Source organism: Podarcis vaucheri (genome assembly GCF_965113315.1).
Source record: "Podarcis vaucheri genome assembly, chromosome: 11".
In the NCBI taxonomy this organism is placed as follows: domain Eukaryota; kingdom Metazoa; phylum Chordata; class Lepidosauria; order Squamata; family Lacertidae; genus Podarcis; species Podarcis vaucheri.
Window position 1 is genome coordinate 30651000 of NC_138749.1, and position 19340 is coordinate 30670339.

General features: G+C 46.6%; 1 long non-coding RNA gene across 1 annotated transcript; it reads right to left on the reverse strand.

Moving 5' to 3' along the window:
- Positions 1–305: 305 nt before the first annotated feature.
- LOC309514752 lies at positions 306–9571 on the reverse strand. Its single transcript, XR_014212169.1, has 4 exons — positions 9452–9571; positions 8741–8799; positions 3712–3752; positions 306–418 (listed from the first exon to the last, which is right to left on the reverse strand). It is a non-coding gene; the product is annotated as an uncharacterized lncRNA (long non-coding RNA).
- Between the last annotated feature and the right edge of the window lie 9769 nt (positions 9572–19340).

Sequence of the window (19340 nt, forward strand, 5' to 3'; positions counted from 1 at the left end):
AGGGACAGAGGGATGGACGGGAACCAGTGTGGCATAATGGCTAGAGTGTTGGTCTAGGATTGGGAGATCTGGGTTCAAATACTCACTCCTTTTGTTCACTCGCTATGTTTATCCCAACCTACCTTACAGGGCTGTTGTGAAGGTATAAAGTAGGCAGGCGCCGGGTGGGGGAAGGACCTGGTGCACTGTCCTTGGCTCACTGAAAGAAAAGCAGGGCACTGTATAAATGTAACAAATAAACAAATAACAGTTTTTGCAGTGCACTCTTATGCATGCTTCTTTCTCCTGTGCCACCCACTAAGATCAGCTCCTTTCTTCTACTCTTGCCTGCTTTCTTTGCAGCAGGTCCTGCCACATTCTCTCTCCTTGCTCTCTGGCTTTCATCCTGTTGTCTAGTCCACCCACCACATCTTCAGACCTTGGGAGGACGGAGAGGCACTGCATCATCATCATCATCAACAAAGTTCTTCATGTCTTCATCAATACCAGGCATAGGCAAACTCTGGCCCTCCAGATGTTTGATACTACAATTCCCATCATCCCTAGCTAACAGGACCAGTGGTCAGGGATAATGGGAACTGTAGTCCCAAACATCTGGAGGGCCGGAGTTTGCCTATGCCTGATCAATACCCTCTCTCTACTCCTGCTCTCTCTCTCTCTCTCTCTCTCTCTCTCACACACACACACACACACACACGGAGGAGGGAGGGGGAGAATGAAATGGAAGCATGTACAGGCTGTCCTTCAGTGTGACCTGGTCACTGCCACTTGGGAGAGCCCAGAGTGGGAGACACAACGCTTTTGGAGAGCTGGGAGGCAGACCAGGCCCCCTAGTCTCCACAGTTGACAGACAGAACTGGCAAGTTCTGGTCTTGTTTTTTTTTGAAAGAGTTGCAGGAGGTTGCAGTTTGTTGCAGATGGTTGCAGTCGGTGCACTGCCATTTGGAGGTGACCAGAGGGTGGTGGGGACCAGGACATGTGTCCTGTTTTCCAGTCCCAGTGGTTCTACTGCTGCAGGTGGGTGGAGGGGCAGAAGGGTAAGTCATCTCATGCAACACTGGCTATCGCCCTAAATCCCTTGCAGAGTTTTGTGTGTGCTCTTTTCTGCTGTTCTAGAAACAAGCTAAAGCATTAACAGTGCCTCGCATGAAACCCATTTTAATTCCAAACCTCGCTGAGTTTGCCATGCCTGTAAAGGGAAGAATAGAATTAATTGGCTTGGAGTGGGGCAGCTGCAGTGCAAACTGCACCCCTCCATGCCAGTGGAGAGAACAGCATTCAATGGCAACTCATGCCTTCAGGGAAGCCAACAATTATCTGTAGGAGGCCTGCCATAGGGCAGCTTCAAATTGCTGTCAGTGCCCCATTACATTCCAGCTGGTCTATATCGCCTTGGGAATATCCTGAATAAGGTTGTCACAATACTGTCTGGAAATTTTTTGATGTCCCTGTATATTAGTTTGTAAAGAAAAGGAAGCCTACAAGGAATTCAAACTTGGTTATTATCGACCCTCCCCAAGTTATTGGAAGCAATATGTGAAGCTGAGCAAAACCCTCCAGAGGTGGCATTGGTTGGCAAGGTTGAGATTCTCAATGCAGTATATTAACTTGAGAGATTAAACTCACCGAAATCAATGGGACTTTCCACTGAATGTATATGGTTAGGATCAGGTTGCAATTCTTTGCTGGCCATTCAGCAGGTCACTAAGTAACAACAGGAATTGAGTTGTATTATAATGCCCACTTCTAGTTCCTCTTCATTTGGCATCTGGGAAAAGCTGCATGTGGTTTTCTGGAAGTTTACAATTGGCCACACAGAAATGGTGAACATGCTACACTAATTTGCTTTTTAGTGCGATTCTTTGCTCCCCCACCCCCCGTCCCAGCTGCACACAATTACTTCCATGCACTCACAATGACCCATCTTGTTAGGTATTACCAGCAGCAATGCACAGACGTGAAGTTGTGGTGTGTCTCTCACTAGATAACTTTCAAATCCAAACTTTCCAAAGCAGCTGAAACCATCCCTGAAACAAATATGTGGGGGCATAACATTTGGGCTTCCGTCCTGGTTTCATTACCATAAGATTTGTGTTTGTAAATGGGTACAAAAAAAACCCAGTAGGGTTGTGTCGACCTCCGTAGATAAACAGTGATGACTGTAAACTGTGGGGAAATGTTTGTTGTGAACAATGCTTTGTAACCTTCCTTCACCCTACGCGGACACATTCAGTAAAAGAGCAATTAAAAAGGCCTGTCAAATGGAAACATCTTCAAATGTGCTTGATTGCTTAAAGTAAACGCTTTGGAAATACAGTTATGTATCTTCTTGCTGCTGGCTGAATTCTGTGTGCATTCACATTAATTTGCTTCCCGATCTTAATACTAAACCCATTGGCACTTCTCGCTAGCTGAGCTGGAAACTCAACGTTCCTCTAATAGATATTCATTGAAGAGGACTCTAATTTATGCTCACTAGCACTGTCTGAAATGGTTTCTGAAATGGAAAATGGCTCCCTTTCAGTCACCTCCCATTCTCAAAAGAGTTCACACTCCAAGGCCACCACAAATTATTCTCTTATTAGCTGGAAGAACCCAATTTACAAGAATGAATTCTAGAACGCAGAGAAGGGGAGAATGGTGTCCTCTAGATGTTTTGGACTATAGCATCTCGTTGTCATGGACTGGCTGGACACAGAAGAATGGTAGGAGGTACCAGCTGGGGAATCCTCAAGGGAAGAAGGCTCAGAGCCCAGGGATTGGTGGTCAGAGGGAGAAGCCTGGGAGGAGGGTGTGGGGGAAGCTGAAGAGGTAACAGATTTTAGTGAGTAGGGAGAGTTTCTGGCAGAGAGAAGTCCAGAATCAGAAGCTGAAGCAGAAGAGGAGGGAGGCCAAGAGGCAGGGATGAGTCAGGCTGGTGAAGAAGCCAGAGGGACTCCTCCTCCTGCTGCTGCTGCGACAAGCTCCCCTTCCCTCTAGTCCCCCCCAGAAGAAGTGTGAAGAGGGAGGAGCACAGGTAGTTGCACTGGTGAAGTCTCAGATTGCTTGGGAAGTACCCGGGGAGGAGAAAAAGATTAAGGCCGCTATGGGAAGGTGGTAACCTTCAGCCTCCACAACTGCTTCATAAAGGCAAAACCTACTGAGAAGAGTTGCTGTGCCCATTAGGCCTGGCACTCTTGAGCTGACCTTGCTTCCGTCCAATAAAGAGTTCATTTCACTTACTCCATGTGATTTATTCCTGACATCCACTGCTGACACATATCCCCCCTAGTTGCCTCCAGCAAGTGATCCCAAGTAGTGAGAACTCCAAATCAGGCTATGATTGCCATTTATGCAGGTCAAAAAGCGGCACATATTTGTATACAATGGGCATAAGTTAATTCGTGTGGATAGTTTCAGATTTCAAAATAATTTCCATAATTTAAATAGAAATATAATACTTTTCACCTAAATGGGTAAAGACCCTGTGTTGTCTGCCCGGTGCTAACTGTTGATGGGCAAGGCCCCTGCTGCTCTCCCCCCTTAGCGTACTTTATTTTTCAAATGGACTTGAACCAGTTGGACTGTTCCCCTATGAAGCTGGGCACAATGCCACTCTAGCTACATGAGGTAGATGGCAATCCTTCAGGCCCCCTTGGCCCAGTCAGTTTAGATTCACATTTCGGGATCGAAGGATGCTCATTAGGGTAAAGTACAAACATGCATTCTTACCTAGGATGGCAGGAGAGGACTTGGCTGGAGCTATCAGGAGTCTGAATGGGGAGGCAACATGAACGAGGAATGCAGGAGAGAAGAAGCATATGGTAAATTAGGCGATTCAAAGCTTCTGCAGAAGTCAATACTTCCGGCAAAGGGCCTCCGAGTATGAACATAAAAGCCTAGTTCTATCTCCAAATTGGCCATCGGCAACCTCTGCGGAAAGGAGCCAGGAAGGGGGCTGAGGTGGGGAGCTGTGTGACCCTTTCCCTCACACAGTTCATTGATTTCTTTGCTTTATAATTCAGGGCTTTCCATTGCCCTTTGACACCAAATTAAAGTTTAATTCAGATGGAGATGGAAGCATCTCCCCCTTGCAGGTTCACTGCTGAAGCATCAATAAGATCTTCTGGGAGTTAATTACACAGTAATTCTTTCGCTGCTCAACACAGCTCATTAAATCCCTTCTCTGCCCCTCCCCTGTTAAGCTCTCCCCCCCCCCACCCCAAATGACTGAACTGCTTGCAGACAATAATAGGAGCAGCTTTCCTGCTCCTGTTGGAACCCTTATATCTTCTTCCTCGTCTCCCCCCCACCCCTGCCCCTGCTAAATAGTATTCAGACCTTCCTTTTCTGCTGATAGCAGATTTGATTTGCATTCTGCCAGAGGGCGGGGAAATGCGATCAGCCTCACCAAGGAGGACAGTAAAACAAACTGGCCAATTAGTCATGTACTGCCAGTTCTGGATTCCTTTTGACAGAGCTATTAACATGCATAAATAGAAAATCCACATCAGACTTTGTACTTTTAAAAGGCAAAATTAACATCCCATTAGTACTCAGGGCGAGTAAGAACAAGGAGATCAATGGCAGCTGTGTCATTCATCATGGTAATTAAATGGATTTAAGTACTGTACTAATCTGAGGACAACTGAGGAATTGGTTTGATATCAGGAGGAAATAAAGGAGGGCAAGGAAACAGCCTTCATCCCTCTCCAGACAGAAGAGACAGCATTACATGAGTGGGATCTGTTTGTCCACCCAAACCTATTTGCGTGGCGAGTTCCCGCCCCCCCACCAGGATAAATAAAGACACGAGACACCATAGTTTAAGGTTAAATGGGCGAATTAGGCCGCAACTTTATTGAATTCAGGAATGAGAGGCATTGGCTTAGGCACTGGTCCTAACGACTATCCGGCTCCAGCCCATTTGCTGGAGACACGGGAAGGGTTAACACCATAGGAGGGGAGACTCCTGCTGAGGCACGTCAACTAGGAGCTCCCCCGGGTCACCGCTCGGGGGTGTGCCTTTGGCCCACACCTCCATAGGCTTCGGACAGGGCCACGCCCCCCGGAGTCCTTTAACGGACCACCCTTCGCTCACTGGGGGGGAGGTGATGGTGTTCCTCCCCCCCACATCCTCTTAACCCCTTCTTACCAATGCCTACCGCCAATGCCGAAGAGTTGTGACGAGTTGCTACGAGGTAGGCGAAAAACCAAATGGCTGCAAATTGCCAATTGGGAAAAATTCCTACCATGGCCCTTGCGGCAACAGACCGAAGTCCACAGCAAAGTCAGAGACCTACCTAAAGCCTACCCAAAGGGAGGGAGGGTGGGAAAACGTGGGGGCTAGCCGGCGAAAAGAGGACGAGCCCCCTCTGCGCCGGCCCTAAATAGGGCAGGCCACGCCCCCAGCCAGCCGATTGGCTGGCTGGGGGGGGCAGACACGGCCGGGATTCCCCTGTTCTCGTGGGGGCTGAAAACAGCCCCCGCTCACATGGGGGGTGGGCGTGAAGCCCGCAACCCCACCTCCTGGCCAGGCCGGAAGTGGCTTTAACACCCTGCTGTCACTCTCTTCCATTCTGCTGTAGCAGAGAGGGAGACGCCACAGTTCTCGGATCTTGTGCCATGAGAGGACTGCCAGTGTGATTAAAAATATAATTTAAGAGAGCCAATGTGAGGACTTGTGCTATTTTGCCAGCAGCCACACCCATGGAACAGTAACCAGAGCACTATCTGGCCCAAGCAAGCAAGGGCCAAACAAGAGTCAGTCAGCCAATCCTCTTGGACAGAGTTAGTTCACACAGACTGTTCCAATCAGCATCTTCTCAGCCTCCTCCCAGGATCCTGACACTTCACCCCCAAATGGGGCCTGACCCAGGACTTAACCTCCTACTTCTCCTTTGATGAGGAGTCCCCAGGCTGAGGCATGACAGGAACGAGCAACAGTCCCCCAACCTGAGCCCATAAGCTAGCCTGCTGCTGAAGATACCCTGTTATTTTCCATACTCTGCAGTGACACATTTCCAGAGATGAGTAGTATGTGCTTTCCATTCCAATTGAGAGAATAAATAGCACATTAGCAGTCTCCTTTCTCCATTTGACCGGGAGAACATCAAATGTTTCAGAATCTTATTGCAGAAAATGAAACTAGGCATCTGTGGCTATCCTTTAAACTGGTATCAAAGTGTTTTAAATATATGGTGTGGCCCAAACTGATCAAGAATATATGAGATCAGCTGCAAACTTCGATAGTAATCCTTCTATCAAACGCTGGGTGTGTTCATTATCCAGTCCACACCACCTATCTGTCTTTTTCTTTCTTTTTAAAAACCTTGCTAAGCTCCTGGACTCCGTGACATCTTAAAGGCAGTCAGGAGACCCCTGGAGCTGCTACTAGATCATGTGCTTTGGTTCACATACCCTTGAGAGGTGGGGAGACAGAAAGAAACCTTAGCTCCGCACTGGCAATAGCTTGCGACATGTAATGCATTTTATTTCATGTAGAATTAAACCTAATTGGAAACGGCATGTCTGGGAGGCGAGCGTGTGGAGAGTGGCGGCACTCAAGGGAATAGGGTTAGACAAAACAGATTTGTTCTGAGGTTTCTTCTCTTTGGCAGGCTAAGAGTGTAGCTAACTAAGCGGCTTCCTGTGGCATCAGGTACAGCCCAGAGGGACTGCACTAGACGATTACATAGCGGCAGCGAGAGAGATAAAACGAGGCCTGATCGTCTTGCAATCCTCATCTCCCAATACCAAAATTCATGGAATCATCTGTGCTTGGGGCTTAATTTCAGCCGTCTTGTTTATTACATTTTTATCCCAACCTTCCTCCAAGGACCTTAACTCTCCCCCCCTCCATTTTATTTCCCCAATATGTGAGATGGATTGTGCAGGCCCAAGGTCACTCAATAGCTTAATGGCTGGAGGTGGATGAAACCAAGGACTCCTCAATGCTTGTTCTAACTGCTACACCACTCAGTCCCAATTGCTCTGGAATGCATGAAGCAGCAACCACAGTGTGGTGTGTGTGTGTGTGTTTCTGGGAATACACAGAAGGTCTTTTCCATATTAGAGAGGCACTGCAACATCTGTTGTTTTTTCAGTATGCCATGCTCACCGCCTTAAATTGTGTTCTAGATGTAGCACAGATTGTGTTGGTCTGTAGTTGCTACAGATCTTGTGTGGATGGTAGTCAAAGCACCCCTGGACAGTTAGGTAAAGGTAAAGGGACCCCTGACCATTAGGTCCAGTCGTGGCCGACTCTGGGGTTGCGGCGCTCATCTCGCTTTATTGGTCGAGGGAGCCGGCGTACAGCTTCCGGGTCCTGTAGCCAGTATGACTAAGCCTCTTCTGGCGAACCAGAGCAGCGCACGGAAACACCATTTACCTTCCTGCTGGAGTTGTACCTATTTATCTACTTGCACTTTGATGTGCTTTCGAACTGCTAGGTGGGCAGGAGCTGGGACTGAACAACAGGAGCTCACCCCGTCGCAGGGATTCGAACCACCAACCTTCTGATCAGCAAGTCCTAGGCTCTGTGGTTTAACCCACAGTGCCACCCACGTCCCCCCCGGACAGTTAAGTCTAGTCAAATGTGACTATGGGGTTGTGGCGCTCATCTTGCTTTTCAGACCGAGGGAGCCAGCATTTGTCCACAGACAGCTTTCCGGGTCATATGGCCAGCATGACTAAACTGCTTCTGGCGCAACGAAACACCGTGATGGAAACCAGAGCGCACGGAAACGCTGTTTACCTTCCCGCTGCAGCGGTACCTATTTATCTACTTGCACTGATGTGCTTTTGAACTGCTAGGTTGGCAGAAACTGGGACAGAGCAACGGGAGCTCACCCCATTGTGGGGATTCGAACCACCAACCTTCTGATCGGCAAGTCCAAGAGGCTCAGTGGTTTAGACTACAGTGCCACCCTTGTCCCCTGGATGGTACTGACTAGGGCTGGGCAATATGTGCTATTCAACATCATGATGTATCACTAGCCAAACATCACTCCCTTGGCAGGAATGGTGGTGGTTTCACCCCGGTGCCTCATGGGGCTGGGCCTAATGGAGCTAGTTTGTTCCTTGGCAGGCTGGGTGCTAGCGGTGGATGGAGGCCTGGCACTACAAGGGACAAACAAGCTCCATGGGCCACGGCGTCTCTCAGCTTGTTGCTCCCTTGGTTTGAGGACCAGAGCGCAATGGTGCCTTCACCTGGTGATACATTGCGGGTGAAACTGAAGCCACTTCTCAGGAGCAGCAGATGTTTCATCCCTGATATACCGCCGGGTGAAGGCGCCATCGTGCGCTGGTGCTCAAATCAGTCCTGGGTGGATGTATCGATACATCACCCAGGCCTACTAAGGACCTGCAATTGCAGGATAGGGTGGTTATAAAAAGTAAGTGAGATGTAGTGGTTGGAGTCTTGGAATGGGACCTGGGAGATCAGGATTCAAACCCCTGTTCGGCCATGAAGATCACTGGGTGAGCTTGGGCTGGTTTCTCAGTCTAACCTATCTCACAGGGTTGTTAATGGGGAGGAAGAGAAACATGTATGCCATGGGATAGGCAGGATATAAATGTGATAGATAGAAAGATAATGTTTTATGTTGAAATTTTTAGTTTTAATATACATATAAGTAGCAGTTTTTTGGCAGTGTACCCAGAAAATCCTGCTGGCATCCCATAGCTCAGAGTAACCCCTGGCAACAAGGGCTAGAGTTTGTCAACTTAATTCAACTTAAATTGACATCTGTACATATACCTGTAAATGTATGTCATCTGGGACGGTGCCTCATGTCTTCTAAACATCTAGCAACATCCCTGCAGAACAGACAAAAGACAGAACTTCTTCACACAATCCATGGATTAATTTATGGAATTCATTGGCACCGACACAAGATATGATGATGGCTTTTAGGCTTAGCTGTCTTTAAAAATGGATCAGATGAAATAATGAAAGATGGGTGTGTGACAGAAATTGGCTACATTTATAACATCTGTCAGTTAAACCAGACAGAGTTAATATTTTTAAGGGCTAGGGAGGCGGAGGGGTGATGGGGGAGAATCACATTCTCCAGCTGCCTGTGTACTTGAATGTGTGTTCATGTCATTCCCTTTGTGTATCAAAGTGTGTTACCCAGAAGCAGAAACCTCCAAATGCCCTTCTCCTCTTGCTGGCTTTTAGCTCAGTCTTTTGTTGGTGGGCCTGGTTCATGCAGGTACTCAGCTGTGAACTGACTGGTCATATAGAGGGGGAACCCACCACCTCCCTATATTAGGAGAAAGGAGTTCACAGTAGTTTGTACTTCAAGAACCCAGTAGACCTGGTGACAAATGAGAGACAAAAGAAAGAGGTGGCAGCTGAAAATTTTGCTAAATGCTGGTCTCCCACTGACATCTGATGCTTCTGACTACACAGAACCTGAAGTACAGGTAGGAGGAAGATAATGTCAAAAGCTAATACTATACTCACCTGCCCTTTGCCAGCACGGAGTGGGAAAAAGGACAGCAGCTTTCTCTAAGTGGACCAAGCAAACTCTGCAGTTGATGCCAGAAGCATTGATGAGTTCCTGCCAATTCCACTGGTCTAGGCAGCACATTCAAAGCAGTTACATACTTTAGATTCTTTGGAAGGACAGCCACTGAACTGGCCCACTTTATCTGTCGTTTGTCTTTGTCTTTTGTTGAAATGTTCACTCCACATACCGCTGGGGAATGTGCTCCTAGCAGCTGCTTGTGTACCTCTAAAACAATATATAAAACAATTGCTGCAATTGCTGGATCCTCCTCAAATGTATCCTAGTATGCAGATTATGGGTAACATACCTTATGGAGGGGTGAGATTATGGGTAACATACCTTATGGAGGGCTGTGCCTCCCCATATTGCTAACCCCCCAACTCCTATCAGTCCCAGGTAGCAGCATTAGGGATGATGGGCACTGTAGAGCAGCAAAATCTGGAGCTTTTGCACCTCTGCTTGCAGCATGATCCTAAGCATGAAACAATCCCCACTGTGTTTAAGGGACTGAAAACCCAAAGCTGGTGTGCATAAGGCGGCACTTTTTTGGTGCTTCCACATTATGGGCGTTGCACACGCTTCACACAATATTATCACATGAAATAGCTTTTTTTGCACCTGTTTACCCCCACCTCTCGTGCATCCGTTTGATATTAAACCTCTGGGACGCGGGTGGCACTGTGGGTTAATCAACAGAGCCTAGGACTTGCCAATCAGAAGGTTGGTGGTTCGAATCCCCGCAACAGGGTGAGCTCCTGTTGCTTGGTCCCAGCTCCTGCCAACCTAGCAGTTTGAAAGCACGTCAAAGTGCAAGTAGATAAATAGGTACCACTCCAGCGGGAAGGTAAATGCCGTTTCCATGCGCTGCTCTGGTTCGCCAGAAGCGGCTTAGTCATGCTGGCCAGAAAACCCAGAAGCTGTATGCCAGCTCCCTTGGCCAATAAAGCGAGATGAGCGCTGCAACCCCAGAGTCGGCCACGACTGGACCTAATGGTCAGGGGTCCCTTTACCTTTCCCCCACCCTTCATGCATCCGTTTGATATTAAACCTCTCCACTGGAAACTGGACAGTGCATGACCAGTGGGTGGCCCTGTTACCACCTTCCTGCACCCCGACTTCTTTTGAAGACAAAAATATCTGGGAACACTCTTGTGTTAGATGCCATGCCATGATGTCCTCCAACCAGTTCAGACCGAAAACTGGGACGTGCATCTTCCTGGCCGTGCTCCCGCACGAGGCCACAGTGCGCCAAAACAAGATGTCCCGATTTAGTTGGGGCAGTTGAGGGGTAAAGGTAAAGGTAAAAGGACCCCTGACCATAAGGTCCAGTCGTAGCCGACTGGGGTTGCAGCGCTCATCTTGCTTTATTGGCCGAGGGAGCCGGCGTACAGCTTCTGGGTCATGTGGCATGCATGACTAAGCCGCTTCTGGCAAACCAGAGCAGTGCATGGAAACGCCGTTTACCTTCCCGCCAGAATGGTACCTATTTATCTACTTGCACTTTGATGTGCTTTCGAACTGCTAGGCTGGCAGGAGCAGGGAATTAAATGATAGATCATTCATCTCACACCTACCCACCACTAATAGGGCTCCAGTGATTTTAAGAACGGCGAATCAAGTTGACAGAAAAGGCTTTCCTTAGCATTGCATCTCTAGCAGGTGTGAGGCTTCTGCTTGCCACGTGGGCCTGTTAAAGGCACAGAATCCTGCTTCTGCTCTGGTTGCAGTTAACCGTTGGTGGCCCTCAAGTCTCACATGCATGTCCAAGTCCATCCAAAGACACACCTAGCCCTGGCTTTTTATGCAGAAGGATGCTTCTGTGCCCAGATCTCACCTTGCTGGAGCATGCAGGCAAGTTATACCTGCCAAAAGGTGGCGGCACTCCTTGAACTGTACAGCAAAGCTGACAAAGAAAAGGCTGTGGTATATAAGGATAAAGGCAGAGCTAGATGGGTGGGGTTGGGATTAATTCTGAATTCTCTGACTTGAGCATTATAGTTATATGCTGTGGTTATCTGCTGCCTGCTCAGGTAAGCAAACAGGGCATTTTCTTCTTACAGCAATACCTTAGGGTGAAATTACATACTGACATCATCCATTGTTTCTTTTTATTTTATTTTTAAAAAAGTGTGTCTAAACTGGTCACTTGCATTTTGAATAAAAAGCAGGCATGGGGTCCTGATCCATAATGTGTTGGGAGCCCATGCCCGTTTCCTGCAGGAAATTGTCCTGTGGCTGGCAGCGTATTCAAGGGCAAATAGTCGTGTACAGAGAAAACCCAGCAGGAAGCCAATGCTGGACCTGATTTGGAGCAAGATCACTTTCTGGATAGGGGCCTCATGGCAGCTTTTTCTTCAAAGCAGCCAGCTGGACATCTGGATAGCTTAGCTGGTTAGAGCATGGTGCGGACAATGCCAAGGTTCCAGGTTCGATCCAGCTGCATATTCCTACATTGCAGGGGGTTGGACTAGATGATCCTCAGGGCACATTCCAACTCTACATGCTTTTTTAAAAAATAAAAAAATAAAGCATTAATAATGTAACCTGTTGTTTGGCCCTAACTCTTGGAAGTGCTGCAGGGGTTTTAGAACACAAAAACAAAGAATGATTTTCTAAGTATTTTTTTAAAAGCATTAGCTTCCATTTTCACATATCAGACATCTGTCAATGAAGTTCAAATTTGCAAAATGGTTTGCAAATAGGTTCTTTACTTATTTAGCCTGGGAAATTGGGGGATGGGGACATTTCAGGAAAGGGCACACTGCAGCTCTTATATTTAGGAGTTTCTACAGTTTGATTAAATCCAAGCAATTCAGTTTAAACCTTTTGAAAAATGAAACACTCGTTTAATAACCCTCTATTTTCCTTCTCATTAACACAGAGTTGGCTTTTTCTTAGCCCTTAGCCCTGTAGCCAGGAAGACAGACAAGAAGTTGCTTGTTTAGCTGTCAGAAAAACCACGCTTTGGCTAGCCTGTGCGATTTGTTCAAGCCTGGGAATCTGAATTTTTCCATCCAGAGAGTGATCAAAGGGGGAAACGAATGCAGCCTCCTGTATCCACAACACAATCCCTCTCTATATTCATCTTCCACAAGCATTGTCATTCAGCAAGAAATGTAGGTGGGTGGGGAAGCATTTGGAGGGGGCACCCAAACTTCAAAGGGCAAAGGAATGTTTAAAATTCCTCTTTAGAATGTTTGGATAATGTTTGCAGCTTTGGCTAATTGCTAAACTCAGGGACGGGTGTCCTTGGCAGGGTCAATTGCCATACCATTTGCAGTTGGGAGCTGATATTTCTGTGGTCTTGTGGCAAAGCAAGCCAGCGAAGAGGTGAGCGCATTTCGTTGGGCACAGCCCAAAGTCCTCCATAATAGTTTAATTAGTGAAAGGCCTCGGTGAAGAGGAATGTTTTTTTTCCTCTGGGACCTAAAGTTATGTAATGAAGGCACCAGGAGCCAACACAGAAAAGACCCGTTCTCAGGTTGCCACCCTCCAGACCTCTCACAGAGGAGGCACGTGAAGTAGGGCCTCAGATGATGATCACAGGGTCTGGGTTGGTTCATATGGGGAGAGGCAGTCCTTGAGGTATTGCAGTCCTGAGCCATTTTAGGTTAAGTACTTTCAATTGGCAAATCTAGACAGCATCCTAAACAGCAAAGACATCACCTTGCCAACAAAGGTCCGTATAGTTTAAGCTATGGTTTTCCCAGTAGTGATGTATGGAAGTGAGAGCTGGACCATAAAGAAGGCCGATCACCGAAGAATTGATGCTTTTGAATTATGGTGCTGGAGGAGACTCTTGAGAGTCCCATGGACTGCAAGAAGATCAAACCTATCCATTCTTAAGGAAATCAGCCGAGTGCTCACTGGAAGGACAAATCGTGAAGCTGAGGCTCCAATACTTTGGCCACCTCATGAGAAGAGAAGACTCCCTGGAAAAGACCCTGATGCTGGGAAAGATGGAGGGCACAAGGAGAAGGGGATGACAGATGATGAGATGGTTGGATAGTGTTCTTGAAGCTACCAGCATGAGTTTGACCAAACTGCGGGAGGTAGTGGAAGACAGAAATGCCTGGCGTGCTCTGGTCCATGTGGTCACGAAGAGTCGGACATGACTAAACGGCTAAACAACAACAACAACAATTGAATAGGACGTCCCTATTTTCATTGGGGAAATGTTGGAAGGTATGTAAACCTCTTTCCCTCATAGAGTTGGATTTAGTATTAGCTCTCTGTTTCTATTTATCAGTTACTGTGTACTTTGTGTACATACCATGCACCATGTACATAACATTCCCCCAAAGAATCCTGGGAATTGAAGCTTTTAAAGGGTCTGGGAACACTAGCTCTGTGAGGGATACACTACATTTCCCACATGCTTCAAAAGTATGGTGTGTATACAGCTCAATTGTTATGTGTTAATGCATACAGTGGTACCTTTGGTTGCGAATGGGATCCATTCTGGAGGCCCATTCGCAATAGGAAAAGAGTGCAACCAGAAGCACTGTATCTGCGCAGGTGCGTGGCACGATTTGGCGCCTGTGCGCAGGTGCGAAGTATGATTTAGCACTTCTGCGCATGTGCGAGTGGCGAAACGCAGAAGTAACCCTTTCCAGTACTTCTGGGTCACCGTGGGATGTAACCTGAAAGAATGTAACATGAAGCAAATGTAACATGAGGTATGACTGTATTGCAAACTGCCTTGGGGACCTCTTGAGGGTTGAAAAATGAAGTAGGGGAACAAACAATTTGTTAAATAAATAAAGCCACCTGAATTTATTTCAGCTCGGTATGTTCTGACCCATCTCATTTCTCACACTCAGGATTTACAGTCGCACCTTGGTTCTTGAATGCCTTGGTACTCATACGCTTTGGTTCCTGAACGCCGAAAACCCGGAAGTAATATAAAAAAGCATCTTGTGGTACCTCATACACTCCAACATTTCTCCAGTGAAAATAGAGATGTCCTAAGGAAAAGGACATTCCGGGATCAAATCAGAAATTGGGATGGCTTCTGAAATCCAGGACTGTCCCTGGAAAATAGGGACACTTGGAGGGTTTGGCACACAAACTTTTGTGGACTGCGACATACTTTGTTGCATGACTTTTGCGTGTCTCATTTCCCCTGTAACTTAACTCTTATTCTCTAACTTCAGAAGCTTATTTTTAGCTCCTGTATCTGGGTAACTTACAAATGGCTCACCTGGCCTAATTAATTCCAGATTTCTCTTCAGCGGCCTTTAAAGATACCGGCAAATGCAATTATTTTTGAAAGGCCACAGATCATCACAAAGTGAGTTAACAGCAGAGGTTCCACGGGGATGTTCATATCTACAATGTTATGGGATTATTCTCTCTCTCCTACCGCTTACAGCCGCTCCTTTGCTATATCTATACCTTTTATCAGAAATGGCCTCGTCAGACATCATGCTGGGAAATGCTATGGAAAGATGAGAAATTAGATTACCATACCTACAGGATGATAAGATAAGGCAGAGTAAAGGAAAAAAAGGGGGGACGGTAAAGAAAAGGGCGTGCTCCCTTTCACAGCCTGATAGTTTCATATTTTAAAATCATTTTTATTCCGTTCCGCATCCCTGGGCTATGACACCGCAGAGCGGCATCCATTTGATCTCTTCAGCAGTTGCCAAATAACCTTCCTCGAGGGCACCCGTGATTGGCTCTGCTTGTTGCTTTTCTGCTCAGAACACAAAGTTCATCCTGTTCTCATCAATGGATAATGCATTCTCAGTTCTGCATCGGCACAGGATGTTGAGTGTATCTCCTGTTCTTTGGAGGGGGAAAGTCGAAGACATCTTTACTTTAACTAACAGGAAGAAGCCCAACCTGGGGGATGCACTGCAGCAAAGCAAAGCAATCTACCCCTTGTGTTTAAAACCTCCTGAATGGTTTTTAGATGCAAAGAGAGGAACCTTGAACTTCTCTGCACAATGGCATTGCTGGCTTAATTTAAGCCATGTCTGCCGCTGATGCTTACTCCATTTCCTGTCTTTTTGTGCATGTTGTGCGGTTTGGTTCTAATTGCTTGGAGCATATTTCTGTCTGGCCATCTGCCCTCATTCCGGTCCTCCTGTATTCTCTGTCTAGATAGATAGATGCCACTGCGGACTTTCCACTTTGCTTTTGGGACCCACCGGAGGCAAATTATCTCTCCATGTCCTTGAATGTTCTGTTCCTGTGTTGCTCACAAGTGCCAACATTATATCCGAATTACGAGCAGCATCTGCCCCCGAGGGGTTTGTAGCCCTGAGGTTTTTACTTTGTAAGATCAAAGCCAAATAAAAATGTCTCGGTTTCAAGCTTGTAACTTGCGCTTACTTACTTTCCTGTTCGTTTCCTGATTTGGCACAGGCTGTCTGTGATCAGCTTGGGTGACTCATTGAGTTTCTTTAGGTCTGCACCTCAAAAAAACAGGATAAAAGCAGTTCCTTACTTTCTGTGATGCTGTCAGGATAAATAAATACACTCATGAGAGTGACAGATATAGGAACAGACTGTGATTGCGCATCAAGTAGTATAAATCCGCCCTGTTGATTCTACTTTTCACATAGCCCATTGCTTCTCCTCTCCCTTTCTGCCATCGTCCATATAATTTGCCACAGGCAAGATACTGTGCTGGATTATCAATGGGCAAAGTGTTCCATCTGCCCTGCCCCACAACACCCATGAGACCCTTGTAAGAAAGAATATTAGCAGGAAATCAGTCTTTTAGTGTGGCAGCACCTACATGTTGGAACTCCCTGCCTATTGATATCAGGCAGATGCCTTCACTGTACTCTTTTTGCTACCTGCTAGACAGCATCTTAAAAAGCAGAGACATCACTTTGCCAACAAAGGTCCATATAGTTAAAGCTATGGTTTCCCCAGTAGTGATGTATGGAAGTGAGAGCTGGACCATAAAGAAGGCTGATCACCAAAGAATTGATGCTTTTGAATTATGGTGCTGGAGGAGACTCTTGAGAGTCCCATGGACTGCAAGAAGATAAAACCTCTCCATTCTGAAGGAAATCAGCCCTGAGTGCTCACTGGAAGCACAGATAGTGAAACTGAGGCTCCAATACTTTGGCCACCTAATGAGAAGAGAAGACTCCCTGGAAAAGACCCTGATGTTGGGAAAGATGGAGGGCACAAGGAGAAGGGGACGACAGAGGATGAGATGGTTGGATAGTGTTCTCGAAGCTACCAGCATGAGTTTGACCAAACTGCGAGAGGCAGTGGAAGACAGGAGTGCCTGGCGTGCTCTGGTCCATGGGGTCACCAAGAGTCGGACACGACTAAACAACTAAAAAACAACAAGAAACATTTTTGTTTAGCCAAGCCTATCCAGATATGTAGCATGTTGGTGTGTGTTTTTAATGTTTTTAATCATTGTTTTTTATGTTTTAAATAGTTGTTTTAACTGTTTTTATCAGTAATTTTATTGTTTTATTCTTTTTGTAAAATGCCTTGCAGTTTTGTACTGTTAAGCATTGTATACATTTTATGAATTAAATAAAATTAAAGAGGCGCTACCCCCCCAATTGCTCTTGCTCTCTGACATTTGTGGCAGGAACACAGATGTATTTGACTTTTAGTCTTCTTTAAAATATTAAGGTTTCGTTGTCTTAAAATTTTGTAAGTAATATTTTTGGTTGAATTTTATTCTGGTCAGAAAGTGACCTAGAAAAAACCCTCTAACATCAAAACTTATTATTATTATTCTCTAAAACACTATGCATACTTCCAGATATAACGAAAGAGGAGGTATTTTGTCAACCCATGTATAGCCTATAGGCCATGATTATGCGCAGTGAGAAAGCCAGACTGAGCATGCATACCTATTCATAACATAACATTTGCATTGGGGCCTATGCATGAAAAGCTGTTTCCTGGACGTTATGTAGGTTAATGCATGCCTGAGTTAGGCCTATGTATGATGAGCTTTATTTGTGCAGACACTGTGTAAATATTTATTCCATGCGTGGATTCCAGCAGGCCTGAAAGTAGGGCGGGCATATCTGGTGGGTGGACTGTGGTATTTGTTCTTATGATGGCTACCAACTTGTAAGGGCATTACAGGAGGGTTAGGCAAATTTGTGGAAGATAAGATGGTCAATGGCTTAAGACACAAGGGCTATGTTCTCCGCCTACAATTGCAGCATACCTTCCAAGTGTCCCAGTTTTCCAGGGACAGTCCCAGAATTACGAAATTTGATTTGATCCCAGAAAGTCCCTGTTTCCCCTGCCAGTGCTGCCACCACCAAGGTTAGGCAGGAAGATGAGCCAGGGCTTTTCCTGAGCGGCGGCTGCAGTGGCAAAGGAAGACCATGGTGCCTCTCCATGGCCACTACTGCTGGCCTCCTCCCTTGGGCAGCTTGTGGGAAAGGAGAAGGAGAGGCTGTTGCCACTGAGGCCCAGTCCTCATGATGCGCCGGCTCCGAAGGGCAGGCAGAGGGCAGGGCCTCCCTGGGTGGGAATATTATTTTCTCTTCTTTAGAATATATGCCAAAGTCTTTTCCTTCATCAGTGGCCTTTGCAGATTCCCCTGTACTGTTTATTCTAGTGTCCTCTTTGCTTCTCCAGATTAGAATTCTCAGCAAATATTTTGCCATGCTGCTTTTGCATCCTTGGTGGCCAGCAGCTGGGCAGCTTGCTCAATACTGAATCCAGCTCAACCTCTTGGCTGCTTCCCTCCCCTCCCCTTTTCCTCCTATCATTACTTTGCCGATGACTTTTCCACTCTCTGCAAATCTTGCCTCTGAAATTCAAATCAAGGCCGTGCTCCCTGTGCTGGCAGCAATCCAATAGAAGAAAAGGATCAGCCAATAAAGGTGAGTTTTGATGAGAAGAGAAATTGATCTGCTGCCCCGAAGGGGATTCAGACTGGAGAAAGTCAGTATTTAATTTTATCCGATATATTCCACCTTTTCACCCTTCGTCCCCGCCCCCTGCATCTCATCAAAACACTTGGCTTCTTTTTTCTCTGAGATCAAAGTGCCTTTGAGCTCCACATCTAGATGATGCACCATCAGCAGAAGAGGAATTGTAGAATATTATCACTACTCTGGCCAGAGCGGGGCCAGGAAATTCTGCTGCCTGAGGCAAGATCCCACCCTCACCTCTCCCACACATTTCATGCAGAGAAGCCGACAGGAAATGGGACAATGCCTTCCACCACATTTGATGGCAGGAGGTTAGCTTAGAGGGTACAAGGCAGGCCATGAGGCACACAGAGATCAGTCATCGGGCACCTCGCCGCCTTCCCCTTGTGCCTCCATCTACCTAGAGACAGAGCTGTCCCTGACTCTGTTACAATTATCAATATGCCCAGCTCCATACACTTGATATTTGCTGCCTTGGGCTCCTACTGGAGAAATGATGGGATAGAAATTCAATAAATAAATAGATGAACAAACAAACATAGTACAGTAGGGTTGGGTATCCTCAGCCTATAAGGTAAAAGGTAAATGGTAAATGACCCCTGGATGGTTAAGTCCAGTCAAAGGTGACTATGGGGTTGTGGCGCTCATCTCGCTTCAGGCCAAGAGAGCCAGTGTTTGTCCCCAGACAGCTTTCTGGGTCATGTGACCAGCATGACTAAACCGCTTCTGGCACAATGGAACACCGTGATGGAAACCAGAACACATGGAAACGCTGTTTACCTTCATGCTGCAGTGGTGCCTATTTATCTACTTGCACTGGCGTGCTTTCAAACTGCTAGGTTGGCAGAAGCTGGGATAAAGCAATGGGAGCTTACCCCGTCACGCAGATTCGAACTGCTGACCTTCCGATCGGCAAACCCAAGAGGCTCAGTGGTTTAGACCACAGTGCCACCTGTGTCTA